Source organism: Cavia porcellus, unplaced genomic scaffold (assembly GCF_034190915.1).
Source record: "Cavia porcellus strain 051 isolate PalLab524CR breed Dunkin Hartley unplaced genomic scaffold, mCavPor4.1 scaffold_28, whole genome shotgun sequence".
Lineage (NCBI taxonomy): Eukaryota > Metazoa > Chordata > Mammalia > Rodentia > Caviidae > Cavia > Cavia porcellus.
The window spans coordinates 26,869,818-26,887,363 of NW_026947511.1; the positions used below are offsets into that span (position 1 = coordinate 26,869,818).

The 17,546-nt window shown below is 37.3% G+C and overlaps 1 protein-coding gene across 3 annotated transcripts in view; it reads left to right on the forward strand.

The window, feature by feature from the left end:
* Positions 1-17,546, forward strand: part of Mypn (myopalladin) — a 102,736-nt gene continuing 85,190 nt past the window's right edge. Inside the window, exon 1 of one of the 3 annotated variants that reach the window (XM_063239584.1) lies at positions 1-90. The gene's annotated coding sequence lies outside the window, so the exon portion shown is untranslated. Of the gene's footprint in view, positions 91-13,109; positions 13,351-17,022; positions 17,277-17,546 lie in introns of those variants that run through there. The other 2 variants (XM_063239583.1, XM_003473627.3) reach the window with 2 other exon arrangements.

Genomic DNA, 17,546 nt, shown 5'->3' on the forward strand with positions numbered 1-17,546 from the left:
GTCTTCCCTGCCCTCAACAATGAGGTGAGGGGCTGGGATCCCCAGCAGAGCCCTTCCTGACCTTTGGAGCTCCAACGCTGTTTGTGGCAGGTAAGGCTTTCCTGCAGAGCTCATCTCGGGAGGGATGTCCAGCAAACTGAAAGATGCAATGTTTTCCTGTAAAGAGAGGCCTCCAGGAAACGAATGATTAAGAGAGCAGGAAGGGAATTCGTATGTCTGTCCCTACTCAAGGTAAGTTCATCCAAACCACACAAGCTGCTTTCTTCTAGAGGAAAGCAGGAGAATGTCTTAGAACACCTGTAAGCACATTGTGGGAAGAGGAATAGCAGAAGGGCGCCATCACATGCTGTAAAGAAAGGGATGAGGTCCTGCAGAATTAGAAAGGAAGGACAGCAGGAACGGACTCTGGGCTTTTTTCATGGATGAAGCACAAGCAGCTGAGCTGATCGAGGGCAGATGACAGAATCCTGGAAAGCGCTAGAATTTTCTGTTATTGTTTCACAAAGAACTAGTTAGTGATTGATTTTACAGTGCTCGTGAGTCATTCCCAGTCAAGGCACTGATCTAGCACTTTCCATGGGTTTGGCTGTTGTGTGAGTGGCTCTGGGAATCCCTGGGTTTTGAGTTGCTGGGTGAGGGCCCTGCCTGAGCTTCGATCCAGCCCTTCCCTGTCATTTCTGTCCCTGCAGTGGAGTTTATTTGCATATTACCTGTGGCCTTTTGAAGTTAAAACTCCTCCTCACTGTTAAAATCCTCCTGTGATATTCATCATCAGATTGATTGAGAAAGATTATGCAATTAGATGGCAGAAATCTTGTTCTGGGGTATTTTTGAGGAATTTTTTTTTTTTTTCCTTCAGTACCAGAAATTGAACTGATGACTTTCACACAGAACTATATCCCCAGATCTTTTTAAATTTGTCTTTTTGGTTGTTTATTTTAAACAAGGTCTCACTACATTGCCTGACCTAGGGTCAAACTTGTAATCTTCTGCTTCAGCCTCCCAGAATGCTGAGATTACAGGGGCATACCACCACAGCTGCCACCACCTCCCCTCAGAATATTTTTAAAATAACAGCTATATTGAGATGTAATCGTATGACATACAATCTACCTATTTAGAGTATACATTTCAATGGAATTTTTTTTTTTTTTGGTGGTGATGGTGGTCATACCAGGGCCACAGACATGCTAGCCAAGCACTCTACCACTGAGCTATATCCCCAGCCCTCACTAGATTTTTAAATATTTATAATTATACAGTCATGGCCATAATCAACTTCCGAACATTTTCACCACACATGCCCCCATCAGAAAAAAAAAAATTCCAGTAACAGTTACCCCTCTTTTTCTCCCAGTTCCCCTACTTACAACACTAGGAAATCACTAATTTACTTTCTGCTTCTATATAGATTTACTTGTTCTAGAATTTCATGTAAAGATAAATCATATAATATATAGGTTTTGTGACTTTTTCTTTTTTAAGGTAATAGTTAAGTGTATAGCAAGAGAAGAGAAATCCCTTTTACTAAAATAGCAATTGATGCTGGACCTGCTGGGAAATGCCCATAATCCCAGCACTCAGGAGGCTGAGGCAGGAAGACTGAAAGTTCAAGATTAGGCTATGTAGTGCTCTCGACACTGTCTCAAGTAAGAAAGAAAAAAAGAGAAAGAATTAACTGTTGATTATCCTAAAGAAGAACTATCATTGCCTCCAGTGTCCATATTCAGTGAAGATTTATAAACATTACTATAAGGTTACTCAATTGCAGTCATACTTAGTGTTATATATGATTAAATGATTCATAAATGTTTTACAGTAATGATTTTTACTTCATGATAATTTTGGATATGGCCTAATAAAATGAAGTGCATTCATTTAGCATGTCATCAGAGTATACATCTTAAGGTTTTAGTCAGTAATAAGTGAAGTAGGACACTGTCTATATCTAGACAGTGACTGGTAGGTATTAGGTTCTTAGTAAATACCCATTTTATGTCTCTCTCTCTCTCTCTCTCTCTCTCTCTCTCTCTCTTTCAGACTAGGCCTCACTGTTTGGTTCAGACTGGCCTTAAACTCATCATGTAGTCCTCCTGCCTCAGCCTCATGAATATACCACCACATCCGTCTACATTTTTCTCTCCTTCATACTTACAACATTAGAAATCTGTTCATATTAGGAAGCCTAGAGCAAATTTGAAGAAAATATTAAGGTAGCAGAATGCTTTGAACATACTACTAAGTAAACATACTACTCATACTATATACTACTTTGAACATACTACTCAATAGAAAAAGGAAATATAACTGTGATAAGTACATTATCAACCATGACAGTTTCTTAAAAATTGAGGAAAATGCCGGGTGTGGTGGCTCACACCTGTAATCCCAACACTTGGGAGGCTGAGGTAGGAGGATTGTTGCAAGTTTGAGACCAGCCTGGGTTACAAAGTGAGCTTGAGGCCTGAACTGCATAGCGAGACCCCGTCTCAAAACACACACACACACACACACACAAAAACAAAACTGAGGAAAATCATTTCCTGTGCTAGAAACCAGGAGGCACCAATTATAACCAAGTTTAAATTGATATCAGCTATAATTTGGACAGGTGACTTGGTCTCTCTAGTCCTCAATTTATTTGCATCTCTGGGCTGGAAATAATACCAGTCGTAAATAAAATGCCATATCACCCATTGTTTACACTGCAGAAATAGTTTATGGTAAAGTCACCGAGACATACCTGCTTTGTATTTTAAATGTGACACACTGAATTACAGGATAGAGAAGTTCAGTTGGCTTACTGTCATAAGACCCTGCAGCTTGCAATTACCTTGATGAAATCACCACAAGCCACTGTCTGGTCTGCAACTTTCCAAGATCAGAAGCTTGTTCCCCTCCCCCACCCAAGACATTTTAGAATGACCCACTTCTTTAGCAAAGTACTTACATTAAGCAAACTCCCCTGGGAGTGTTGCATCAGCCAGCATTCCAATTTGTTAATTTACAATTGAAAAAAAAGGCTTAAAAATAAACCAAATAGCATTATCTCTTACCAACTATTTTATTGTTGTTGTTGTTGTTCATAAGAATACTTTATTTATTTATTGTCTTTTTGAAACAGGATCTTGCTATGAAGTTCAGGCTGGTCTTGATCTTATTTTGTAGCCCAGGCTGGTCATGAATTTGCAATGATCCTCCAGATTTAGCCTCCCAAGTGGTGGGATTACAAGCATGCGCCACCATGCCTGGCTAGAAAGCTTACTTTAAAAAGTAAAAACTTGTAGTCAGAATGCTGCTGGGTGGGCACAGGCCTCAGAAAGGCAGGTAACTGATCACAGTGTATAGCAGTGTCAGACTCAACACCCCGCTGCACAGCCAGCAGGAGCAGAGAGGCCTCCCTTAGTTGGATAGTGCTTTTCTACCTGTCATTACTGCTTAAAACTTAGATATGTAGAGATATAGATGTATGCATACTTATAAGTACACATGTATTAGATAGACATACAAGTAGCTAGGCATATATACATATTCATACACCAATTAAGCTACAATCAAAGTTTCCTTCTTTTGTTCCTCCTCTTTTGATGTCCATAGGCTGGCTTTCTTGCTTTCTTTTGGTTTGGGGGAGAGACTTACTATTTTGGTTCTTTCTAACAATGATACAACCTAGCTGTTAGTGGTGGCACATGCCTATAACCCCAGAACTCTGAGAGGCTGAGACCGAAGGATCACAAGCTCAAGCCCAGCGTAGCCTACTTGGTGATATAGTGAGAGCCTGTCTCACAGTAATAAATAAAGAAAGGACTAGAGATGCAGCTCCATGCAAAGGGCTTGAGTTCAGTCCCCAGTAATAGGAAAAGAAGACAAAGAAAGAAAGAAGAAAGGAAAGAAAGAAAGAATAACTTAAAAGTCTCCCACAATTCTACCTCAATATACTACTATTAAACAAGATGATATTATAAATACTACTTTGAAACTGTTTTTCAGATAACTATTTTCCAAATTTTTGCTAGTATATATGACTTTATGAACACCCATATAAATACTTTGAAATGTTTATTGCTCCTCCCACATCCTGTATTACTGGGCTTTGAACTCATTGATGCTAAACTGCCTACCACTGAACTACATCATCAGCCCTTTTTAAAATTTTTATTTTGAGACAGGGTCTCACTAAATTGCTCAGGCTGGCCTTAAACTTGCAATCCTCCTGCCTCTGCCTCCTCTTTTTTTTTTTTTTTTTTCTTTTTTCCTATTCTAGGGATTGAACCCAGGGCCTCCTTTACACTGAGCTGCATCTCCAACTCCTGCCCCCCTTTAAAGTTTTTTATGCCGATCTTACCAAATCACTAATTTGTCCAGGGTTAGGCTCAAACTTGGAATCCTCCTGTCTCAACCTCCCAGTGCTCTGGGGTTATAACTGTGTATCACTACACTCTGCCCAGACGCTTTTTTCTTTAGGTGCCCAGCTCATATACATTATTTATTGTATTTTGATTTTCTAGTTTAATTTTCAGACTGTAGGAGCACTCTTTGTGCTTCCACATTTCCTACAGTTTCAAATTCTTTCATAGCTATATAGATCATTTTATTTTATACATCACATTTACATTTTAGACACTTTACATATTATCTCATTTTTATACTCATCGCCATCTCCCAAAGTAAGCAAAACAAAGACTTCTCTCTCTGCAGTATTTGAAAAGAGAATGATTGCCCAAGGTGGCACAGTCAGTGAGAGAGGGGCTACAAGTGCTTTTTCCTTTAAGTAATTTCTAACTTGGGAGCAAGGCCCCTGGAGAGCCAAGAAGGAGTCGGAGGTTGTACATCAAGAATTATCTGAAAACAGAATAAACAGTATATTGTTACACAGTATTACAACTGATGAAATACAAACCTGTTGAAACCAAGTATACATAGTTTCATTTTGCCATTTTATATTTTCTAAGGCAGTGGATTAAAATATAATGGTTATCATCATTTGGAAGATCTATGACTTTTTACTGTTGGAAAAAGTCCTTATTCTCGAAAAGTCAGAAACTATATCTATATCTATATCTATATCTATATCTATATCTATATCTCCCAATTCAAAATGGAAAAAAATAGGTTTCTAGAGGATCAGATTTTATATAGATTTTTTATTAAGAACTTTACTCAAAACATTGAAATAGAAGAGAATTATTTTGACATTTTATTTTTGGTATGAGTTTTGTTTAAAAAGTTTAGAAGGTAATGTATACCAGCCAACTAACATTGCTAATAATCCCTAAATCCTATCATCCATATATGCAGACACAATTCACCAAAACTTGCAGCTCAGTGTAAAGGAGGCCCTAGGTTCCATCCCTAGCACAGGACAAAGCTAAACAATGATCTGTGCAAACCATACCTTTTAATACTCACGTATCTTTTCTAATATCAGGTTTCCATACAACTATGAATTAATCGTCCTCTCTGTGTGTCAGTTTCCTCATAGGCAAGACATGAGTGTTAAAGCAGATCTACTGACAGGACTCTAATGAGAATAACTAAGAAAAGTAAACCAATCAAGCTTCTTCAAATACAATGCTAACGCTTCAGCATTTAAATAATAGGCTTTAAAGCATCCCTGTTCTTTGAATTTGACGTCTGCCCCGGTTCTTCATTACCATTGGGAGCATTTATTTAGTAGATCAAACCTATTTTGTTTTAGCCTATATAGGGTGATACAGTGCATTCAACTTTAGTCTATTAGCAACCTAGAATCATGGGAAGACTAAAATAGTCCCACTTTCCTAGATTTCCTCCCTCTAAATTACTTAACCTTAACAAAAACTTTGTGTTGAATGCCACATTTACGCTGACATCCTTTTTTTAAGATGAGAAATAAGATAGCAATCTTCTCAATTATGATTTTCTTGTCATGAAGTCCATGTCATAGAATGGATATACTGCTGTGATATTTGTCACCACTCTACTTATTTGGCTGGACAAGTCTTGTTTGATACCTGGGTTGTCAGATCAAATTATAATTTAAATCCTTTAGCTATGTTTAGCCCCTTGGCAGTGGATGAGTTGAGAATTTAGAATTCAGAAGCAGATGGTTCAGGAGCATGGTAACTGGATATGAAGCATTTTACCTGTGTGGCGTCAGTTTGAATTTGAACTTGGTTGATCACTATTGGTGTTCCACACAAGATGTAAGCCATCTGATTCACATCTTTAATAGACAGCACCCTATGTTATGAACTCATCATTTGGCACTAATTGGCATTCTTGTTGTCAGCCTCAGAATAGAAGCCAAGGACTGAACCAGGCCAGAAACCTGAACTGCCGTTGGGTCTGAGTCATCAGTCTAGGTGGCCCATTCAGCCTTTGGCCTTTCCTTAGGTTTATAGCTCAGCACAAGTGTATGTACTGCCCTCTCTATGATTTCAAACAAGAATTATTTAAAATGTAATACTTATTACTAGTGGTAATAAGAGTGGTTAATATTTATGGACATTATTCTGAGAGTATTAAACTGCTTATACCTCACAACATTTCTATTCTATTTCTATGGTATTTTCCCTATTTGTTTGCTTATTAGTTGATGAGTTCTTGCTGGGTTGCCCAGGGTGGCACTGGTGGACTCCTACGTTCAAATGACCCTCCTGCCTCAGCTTCCCTAGTGCTAGGATGACAGGAATGTACTGCTGTGCCTGGATCCCCTTTTTAAAGGGATCAACAAATAGAAGCACAAAGAGATTTAATAACTTGCCTAAAGTTTCTCAGATAAGTGGTGGAATTAGAATCCAGCTCTAAATATAATTGTTCTCTGCTTAATTATAGCACTGATTGGATTTCTTCCTTTACCATCTTCCTATTCATCATATTTCAATATGGTACCCAAAACATGGAGCATATATCACTGTCTCAACTTTAAAATAAATTATTTTCCTATACTAGTTATTATCTTTTTTTCCAAAAGAGATTATATATATTTCTTAAATTTGATTCATGAACATCTAAGTTTAGGTCCTTCAAGATCCTAATTTTACACATTCATGTACATTATTCTGAATTTTTGGGTCCTTCAAGGATTTAATTTTACAGTGAGCTCTTAGCTCATCTCTTTTATTTTTATTTTTTGTTTTTTGTTTTGAGTTCAATATTACTATGCACTACATGCTTCTTGTTTTTATTGGACTATGATAACCCATATATGATTGTAAATAACTTAAAAAGATAATATGCTAAGTAATTTAGTGTATGTCAGTTTAAATATAGGAACTATATGGCCTGATAATTTGCAGTTAGAGATACACAGACAATTCTTATTGCTTGCTGTTACTTCAGTTCCTTTGATTCTTTGATCTTCAGAGATAATGAATCATCCAGATTTTCAATTACTTAGAAGCATTTTACAGGGTGTCACTAAATCAACATAATCCCAATATCACCAGATGTCTCCTTTTTATTATTCTACTTCTTCTGAATTTTTTTCCAAATCTATTCCTAAAATGTTACTAAGGAGTGTGGCTGCCTCTGAAGGTGGCTGGCACAGCACAGAAGAGCTTGGGCTTGGTGTCGCACACCAAGGGTGTGAATCACAGCTTCAAGAGGCTTTGCGCAAATTTCTTCTCTGATCTTCAGTTTCCTCCTCTATAAAAAGAAGATAATGATATATGCTGGACAATGTCAAGATGGACTTCCTGAGGCTTTTTCAGACCCTTGAATTTGCAAAAACCACAGTAGTATATTTTTCAGTTTCATCCTTCATAAATGGGGATAATGACCCATATTTCAGGCTATTATGTTGTTACATTAGATATTAAATATGAACAACAAAGCTTGGTTGAAACGTAGCATGGTGGTGCATGCCTGTAATCCCAGATTGCTAATTTGAGTCCAGCCTGGGTAATTTAGAAAGACCCTGTCTCAAAAAAATATTAAAAGATCTGGGGATGTAGTTCAGTGCAAAGGCCCTGGATTAAATTCCCAGTGCTGAGCACAGAGCAGGTGGGGAGCTCAGTTGATGTGGACTCTGGGCTGGGGTCAGTAGTTATCACTCAGAGAGCAAAGTAATTGATTATCTAATTTTTAGGAGAGAAGTCCAATTTGGTCTTGGTCATACATAGCTGAAATGTTGATTCAAATTAATTTTAAGTGTATAGTCTATTCCTGGACAAACAGCTTATTTGGTGTCTTAAACTGGAATCCCAAAACTAGGATGTGATAATGGAAAGAGGTCCCCCCTCAGCTATGGTAATGAGGACCACCAAGTACAAAGCTCAAGAGAAACAGGAATGGAAACAAAGAAACAAAAATCTGATCTTTATAGGGCCAGAAAGGAGGAAGCTGAAATGAAACAAAGGTTGTTTAAGGCAGGCAGGAAAACCAGTGGAAAGCCAGAATAGAAAGGTGCAGAGGTCTGAAAGCACCTTTGGAAGAGCTCTTGGAAGTGCAACACAGGCATTGTAAATTTACAAGGACAGAGCCTTTTCTGAAAGCAAACTTCCTTCTTTTTAATTATCTCAGGAATTGTAAGCATCCCTTGAGCCGAAATCAGATATAGTTAGTTCCTCGCTGCGCTGTGACTGGTACACACAGGACAGCCAATCATTTTTAGTTCCCTTCCTCATTTCAGGGTTTATTTGTATGGTTGTTTTTGGGTTTGGTCTGGTTTAGTTTTTTGAGCCAAGATCTCACTATGTAGAGCTCCCTTTATAGTACAGATCAGATTCAAACTCACAATCCTCCTGCCTAAGCCTTGCTAATGCTGAGATTGCAAATATGTGTGACCATGTCCGATTTTTATTTCTTAATAGTATTTCTATGTTAAATATCTTAACTGTTAATGACAATTTAACCAGACAGTGTTGATAAGATTTTAGGTCATTTGGTTTCTCCTGATTTACAGTAAATGTTAAGTAAATATGGATTGAATTGAGAGAAAAATTTAGGACAACTTAACAATGTAAATGTCATTTTTATGAGAAGTCACAGAGAAATATTTATTACATACTAATTTTGTAATAGGTATTGAGATTAGAATTGTGTGCCTAAAACTGTTTAAGGCTGTGATTCTCAGGGAGTTTATCTAGTTGGGCAGATGAAACATGAATATGTAAATGACAAGTTAGTCAAATTGTAGCAATCTATGAAATATTGTAGCACTAGTTGTTTAATTAAATAAGTGAAAGAAAGGTGAACAAATACACAAGAGAAAGGCAAAGAAATCACTGGTAGAACTTTTTGCTTAGAGACAACGATTTATGTAGAAGAATGGCTGGAAAGTGTTTATATTTCATAGAATTAGAATGATCACATTTCTAATTACATCCAAACTTTTATTTTCTTTAAAATTTTAAAAATTGAAACATAATAATTGCACACACTTGTCAGTTACAATATGATGGCTCATGTTTTTTCTTATTCTTCATTAAAATTTGCAAAATAACCTGGATCTGATGATACCTGCCTGTAATCCCAGCACTCTGAGAGGCTGAGGCAGAGAGACTACAAATTCAGCCCCAGCCTGGGTGATTTAGCAACTTAGACCCTACCTTGAACATAAAATAAAATAAAATAAAACAAAACAAGTGCGGGGATACATCCCAGAGAGAAGGTCCTGCATCTAATCCTCAGTGCCCAAGGTCAGTGGACTGTGTACAATATATAGTATTTATGCCTGGCTCAGTTTACATGGTGGTAAATTTTCCTATCTAAATTCTCTGTAATCTTGTCTGACACTATCATCCACATTTTGAATTAAAGCTTACTGCCTAAGCTAGAAGATGAAAGAAAAGAGCTCCAAGGCATTCCCACGCATAATAATTATGTGGGATCTGCAGACATTGTTTAAGCAAGACTTTAGAGTCCATCCTCCTTGGAATTAAGAGCAATTCAAAAATGACCAGAATGGATGAGAAAGAAAAAAAAAAGCATTTTGTAGGACTTCCTGCAATAAATTATGCAACTTTTATTTGGTAGGAAGTTTGCTAAATCAAGAAAATCATATGCGAGATGTAAATTTGGATAAGCATATAAAATATAAATTCCTTTTGGATCTTCCATGGTTTATATTCTCCAAGATCCTATTCTCTACTTTTCCCTCCTTGCAACAAGTTCATCCCGTTTGGCATTTACTAATTCCGTGATAAATTAGTTATGGCAAAATGAAAACTTCACGTGTTTCTTAGCCACTGCTATTCCAGTGAACTAATTTTGAGCATTCTTTGTGAATGACCCTAAACTTGGTCATATGCTATGTTTCTGCTTTCTTCTTCCCGTCAAAAAAAAAAATCAAGACTGAAAGCCAAAGCAATACTAATAGCTTTCATGATTTTTTTTCTAATCCTGAGGATTAAACTAAGGCCCTTCACATTGAGGTACATTCCCAGTCCTTGTTTATTATTTTTGAGACAGTAAATCATTAAACCCCCCCAGGTCTGTCTCAAACTTGGAATCCTCTTGCCTCCAAGAATACTAGGATTGTAGAGGTGTGCTCCCAATTCCAGCTTTTCACAATTTTTTGGCCCATCAGCACCTATGAAAAGCATTATGAACTGCCTCCTTTAGATTTTTTCTGATCCCCCCCCCCCCCGCCAGTACTGAGGATTACACCCAGGGCCTTTACCCTGAGCTACACCCTCAATTCCTTTTCTATGTTTTATTTTGAGGCAAGGTCTCACTAAGTCTTCCCAGATAGTAAACACCATTTCCTGCCTCAGCCTCCCACAGTGCTAGGAATACAGGCGTGGGCCACTAGGCCCAGCTTACTTCTGATGTTTTGCACTAACTTGAATAAGTACTCTTCATGAGAAGACAGTGAAAAGAAAATAAATCTAACCTAAAAGATCTGTGTTTGAGTCCACCCGACTGTGCAGCCCGCTGGAGGGGTAGCTTTGGGAAAACTGCTGTTGTTTAAACTTATTTCCTCCCTGGGTCACGCACAGAACTCTGCTTCCCAGAGGTGCTGGAAATCAAACAAGAGACTTGGGCTGCTCCCCGGCCTAGCAGGCACCTATAAGAAATGTTAGTTCTCATTTCCTTTCCCTCACATCATCCATGTGAGAGTGATTACTGGAGCTGGGAGTAAGAACGCTGAACTTTGTTTTTAGGTGAGATGTGCGTGCAGCCCCAAATAGAATCTGAGCAGACTCACCCAGGGCCTGGCACCCTGGCATATCCCGTGCTAGCCTCCGAAGGGAGAATTCAGACTTATTTTCCTAGCCCTAATTTGCAAAAAAGTTATGGACCCATGTTGATGTGCTCAAACATGACATTCAAAGTTAGTTTCAAATGAACGAAGTCCTTAAATTATTTCAGCACCATGCCTATAATAAATAGAAACCAAAATTAGTCTGTGAAAGCATTCTGATTGCCTTCCAGTGCCTACCGCCGAGCATTAATGCCAAGTTCTTGTCTGCATAACAAGTCATACTCTCAGCTAAAATATGGCAGATGGGGTGCATTTGAAAGCTTTTGCTTGCTTTCCCCTCCTTTTTGTTTTTTGTTTTGTTGATGTTGTTTAGTCAAAGAATTCCAGGGTTTTGGTTTCAATCAAAAACATTAAGAGTTTAAAGTCTTACGTAGTATTCCTTTTGAATACAGTACTTACTAAAAGAGAAACTATCCTTTATACTCATTTTTACCCTTCCTTTTTTTCAAAAATACATTGGAAATGTGACTATTTAAATGTTTGTAATGGTTGTAAGCACAGACTTAGCCTTGGGTTTAATTCTAACGCAGGCTCTTCTGTAAACTTCAGCAAGTTTTTTACTTCATTCAAAGCCCTAGATTCTTATATGTAAAGTGAAAATTATAACAGTAACTATTTCATGGATCATTGAGTTGAATACAGTAAATAAAGCACAATGTACATAAAAAGCTTAAGTGTAAGACAGCACATAGCTGTGGATGCTAACTTAATTCATCCAAGATGATATAAGATAACCATTATATTAATGTGGTGAGGAGTGGGTATCAGCAGTGGGTATACCTTCAGGATTATATACATTATACAAATTGATAGTGTTTTTAGTTACTTAGTCACAGGATGCTCCTGTTTTAAAATTTATATTTCTCTTTGGTGCTGAGGATTAAACCTGGGGTTCCCTTGCATCGTAAGCTTGAACTATACACTAGCTATCCCATACGACACTCTTTTTAAAAGTTTTGGGAACAGATTTTCTTCTTGGAAACAATACTTTTTAAAAAGGGTAAACTCTGCTACATATCATATACCAAAAGCTCAAGTAAAGGGATATTGTGCTTTAGCAGAACCGTATAGTTATTACCATCACATCGGGAGAACAAGAATGAAGTATCATTGTTTTCCCACATGTATTTATTAAATGCATCAACCAAATCCTCACTTTTGTACTAGATAAAGGTGTGTACACCTTCTCGGACAGATATCTTGTATGTTGTCTACACTTCACTCTTAGGAATTTCTTATCCGTTTCATCAAATCTAAGAGATGAAGAAAACCTATTTCCTTACTCATCTGAGTTACCAGCCACCTCCGTTGTCCCTCCAGGCTAGGAACACCATCCAGCCTGGGTTATTAAAGTTGGTCTGAAAGCGCAATCTGTTCTAAACGACTGTCCCTGGATCCGCAACGGAACCCTGTAAATACCCTTCATTACTCTGGCAGGGCAGGATCACATTTCTTTCTTGCTACTTTTGTGGCTGACACAAGTTAGTCAGTGAGACTCGGACTTTAGATGATCCTGGTTATTGAGATAGGAATGGTGCCTCTCCCGAGACAGGTAATTCCCATTTTACTTTTCAGGATCATGTTTTGACACCAGTGTTCCATTTAGGTTTTTATGTTTATAGCTTCAAAAACTAAGTGGGTTTTGAACTTAGAAGTTTTAAATGTCTTTAGTCTTCCCAAGCAAGCATTTTTACTACTGTGTAGATGAAAAGGAAATTTCTTAAGGTTGTCATTGTATTTCTCCATTATATCATGGGATTTATATAAACCCTCTATGATCTTATCTGTTGCTGTGGATGGTCAGGATTATCTCGTGTGAAATTTCTTCTCATTGCAAAAGATTAGAAAATACATATAGGTCTTAGTTTTCAAAGTGAGACACAGATATTTGATTTTGTTTTTCCATCTGACACTGGAGGAGGATATCTGAAAACAAATCTACGTACCGGTACTTCACGCAAAACTTACTGAAACTTTGGTATACATGAGCAATTTCTTTTGGAGAATGGAAGCCTATGACAATATGGAAAAAATAGCAAATACAAAATTTATATACGAGTCTACCAGCGCAGAAATTTTCTCCTGTTTATCTTCCAAGTGAAGACTTCCTCTGATAAAGATTTTCAAGATTCCTTGGCATTCCTGTGGATCATCCCAACGTGAGTAAATTGTTTCTGTAGCGGAGTGACTGGTTTAAGAAACAGCTGAAGGCAAGCAGAGGATCATTTCAAACCACAACAGACACGTGTGTTAGATGGGTCACTCAGCTTTATGGGGAAGGCTCTAAGACATGTAACTTTGTATTTTGTTACTAATGAAGCTTGTTTTTAACATGTTGGGCAGTTAAAAGTTTTAAAGATTATTCTTTCTACCAGTAAACTCTAGAAAAATCTGAATTAGCAGGTTTGAGACATAATAGTTACACAATTATTATGATGCCAAGAAAGGTAGGGACATAAGGAAGCAGAAATTTTATAAAAACTAAAATCTAGAGCATGACTTAGATGTATTATAAGCAAGATGGCCCATACTTGCTGAAAAATACTTATTTTAAATATATGCAACTAGCTGTCTTGTTAAGATATCAAAAAAGGTTGTATGCTATGTGTGTTTGAAAGTGCTTTAGTAAAAAAGAAAAGAAGCCCAAATTTCCTTGGCTTCTTTTCTCTGTAACTCTTCTGTCACATTTTAAACTGATTTTACTACTTGACATTAAAATATCAGTAATCTGATTGCCTAGCCAACTCTGGTTTTTTTCATTTTATTTATCTATTTATGTTTGCAATGTATAGTAATTATGTTCATTTTGGTTATATATGTATACGTGACACATCTTAATTTTTTTTTTTTTTTTTGAGGTAGGATCTTGCTATGTAGTTTAGGCTGTCCTTGAACTCACTGTGTAGCCCAGGCTGGTCTCAAACTCTCAGCAGTCCTCCTGCCTCAGCCTCCTGAGTGCTGGGATTACCAGAATACATCTTGATCTTTTTTACTTGTCTTCTTCTTGCCCTCTCCCATCCCTCCTTCCACACCTCCCTTCTCATTACCACATAGTCTAACTCCCTGTTTCTTATTGTCTGTCTTCCGTTTTGCTTTTTATTTATATCATGAGTTTCTCATATAAGAGAAACCGTGCACTATTTAATAGTCTGTCTCTGATTTATGTCACTTAGCATTCATTATAGGATCAAGGTGTGTCCATTTTCCTACAAATGACTCAAATTTATCCTGCTTTTTCTACTTGTTTTTGTGTGGGTCTCCTTTAATCTCAGTGTTTTATACCTGGAAAAAAGAGGTTACCAGAGTTATCAGGCAACGTGCAGGGAGGGAAAAATGTGTTATTTTATGGTATAAGTGCTTCCCTTTTAATTTGTAACACACCTATTAGCTACCTAAAACAGAAGTTCTATTTTTCCATGTTCCCAAGAATCTCCAGATAGCAGCACTGATATGGACTGTGGCTTAAGATTCGAGTGGAATAGTGAAGGAAAATTATTTATGTATTTATGTATTTATTTATGTATGCTAAGGATCAGACTGAGGGTCTTGCACAAGCCAGGGAAGTGCTATATTACTGGGCTTCCACCAACCCAAGACCTTCTTTTTAAGTTAAAAAAAAAATAATCGTGAGAGAATCCAAATAAATAAAAAGACAGAGACAAAATTAAGTAGCTGGACATTCGTATCTGCACAGGATTAGGTAAGAAAACAACTGAATCTTTCTGTTGAAGATACTAATTACCTTGGTAACGATACTAACCTATTCCTTTGAGCTTCTCCTCATATCTTTCTCCTTGCTTGTAATTGTCTTCATTTTGTTTCTGTTTTGTTGTTCTGAAGCTCCTGACCCAGCCTTTCTTGTGCTGGATTTCCAGATGTAGACCACCACACCCGGCTAGCACAGTTCTTTTCACCTGAATTATTTAAAATTTTACTCACTTCTTTCTTTGTTGTTTTCGTCTGCCTGTGTAAGTGTAAAACCTTATAACAAAGGTGTAATGAAGCCTCTTCTGTGATCACAATAAAGATATTTCATCTCTGTTCGATGTATTATGGATATTTTGAAATGACTGAAGATAAAAATAGCTTAGTAAATTCTATGACATAGGGAAAGCTTGTGTATGTTTTTCACTGTTTTCTATCTAGTACCTGGTACATCATGAGCGTTAAGTAAATATTTCTTGGGCCAGGGATTTAGCTCAGCAGTATAAGCACCTGTGTGGCGATCGTGAGAGTTCGATCCCCGGTATCAAAAAAAAAGTAAATATTCGTTGAATTGGTAAAGAGAAAGAAACTCTCTAAGCAGTTGTGTGATTTATGAAGCTAGATTAAAGCCAATGTAGTTCATGCTACAATGATCTAAATAATCTTATCTGTCTTATTTATTTTTGAGATAAAATTTCACTATGCAATTCAGATTGGCCTTGAACTCACTTTGTAGCCTAGACTGGCCTCAAACTCGCAGCAATCTTCCTGCATCAGCCTCTCGAATGCTGGGATTACAGGCATGTGCCACTTAAATATTTCTTTTAAAGAATAATCAATGGAGGCTGGGGATTTAGCTCAACAGTATAAAACCCTGCTTGGTAAGCACAGTTTTAAGTTTGATCCCCGGTACCAGAAAAAAAAAAATGATCACTGGAAGTCTGGGGAGATAGCTCAGTGGTAGAGTGCTTGCCTAGCACATGCAAAGCCCTGGGTTTAACCCCACTATTGCAAAATAATAATAATAGCAACAGTAATCACTGGCTTTGAAGTCTGAATTTTCAAAACGCACACTTCAAGCAAGATTGGGACTATCATAAAATCACTTAGTTTGTATTAATCAGTGGGGTTTTTTTTCAAATTCATATTCCAAAAATGTATGAAATTAATATCAAAACAACTATATTTTTACAAAGTAAGTATCAGAGCAGATGTTGGTCTATTAAGGATTTTTTTCTTACTGATTTGTAGTGCTTGTGGAAGAAAATATCTAGCATTGATTTTTTTCAAAATAATGTACAAGCCAAGTTTCTGTAATGTGGCAGTTATCACGTTCGCCTCACAAAATAATGTACAAAAAGTTATATCCAGGTAACCACAAGTGAGTAAGAGTTGTAATGTTTTATGTAATATAGGCCTATTGTTTTTAAATCAGTATCCAATTTGTTTCTTCTGAAGAAGTTTATTTAAACTGATTTGTTCCTGAATTTATTCTCATGTCAATGATATTTTTCCTATCCTTTTTCTCTGTGATTTTTAATTAGCTATTAACAGTTATTTTCTCTACTTTTGCTTTGCCTTTGGGTGAACACTTCTAAAACCCTTGGTTTTAAAGACATCAGCTGGGCATGGTGGTGCACTCCTGTAATTCCAGCACTCGGGAGACTGAGGCAGGAAGGTCACTGTGAATTCAAGGCCACCCTGGGCTACATAGTGAGTTCAAGGCCAAGGTAAACTACATAGTGAGACCTTATCTCAATCAATCGATATATAAAAAGTTAGATCTCAGCTTTATACTGGCTTTTTATGGGCTTATCTCAGTAATTAAACAAGAATAAATTTCCCATTGATCAAAATTAAAGATCTTAAAAATTAGTAATTTGAAACATTTTTTAAAGCACATCATTTTCTTTGAGAGATGGAATGTGATGTAATATACTTAGTATTAATGTCAAACGTCTACCCATAAACACCTTCGGCCTCCAGCTATAAGTGAAATTCTATAGGTAGGAAAAATGACTGACCCCCTCTCTGCATAGGTGCTGTCCTGCTATGGAATCTCTTTGCTCAGTTTTCTCCGTCCAATCAGGTGGAATGTTTCACAGGCACATGGTTTGTACAGCTCAAAATAACTTGGGACCTGTGAGCTGACAAATGCTCTGGCTTTGGTGGTGACAGGTCGTCCAGCTTCTTACAGCCATCTTCACTAAAACTAAGGTTAACTCCTCACTCTCTATGGACGGCTGCTCTCTACTTCCAAGGGCGTGAAGAATTTTCCTTTTCTCCTGTGCTTTCATCCGAAAGTTCTCCTTGGATAATTGTCATCGCAGTGGAGTGCCTGAGTTGGACATCCTCATCTGGGTCAACTAAAAAAAGAAAGGTAATTTCCAGATTTAAGTTTACAAGTGTGTTTCGATAACAGGGTACTGACAATGGGGAAAGAGCTATCTCAGAGAGCTCTTTACCGTTACTCAGAGTGAAACCTGGGATAACTTTCTAATTATGGATGATGGGGTGCATAATTAGATGAAAACTGAAGTTTTCTACGTGGAAAGCTTTTGGAGGGGATTGATAAGATTCACAGAAATCATAGCCTAAGGAAGTTGTGATGTGTTGCAAGTATCGTTAGCCTTTTTCACAGGTTCATTTA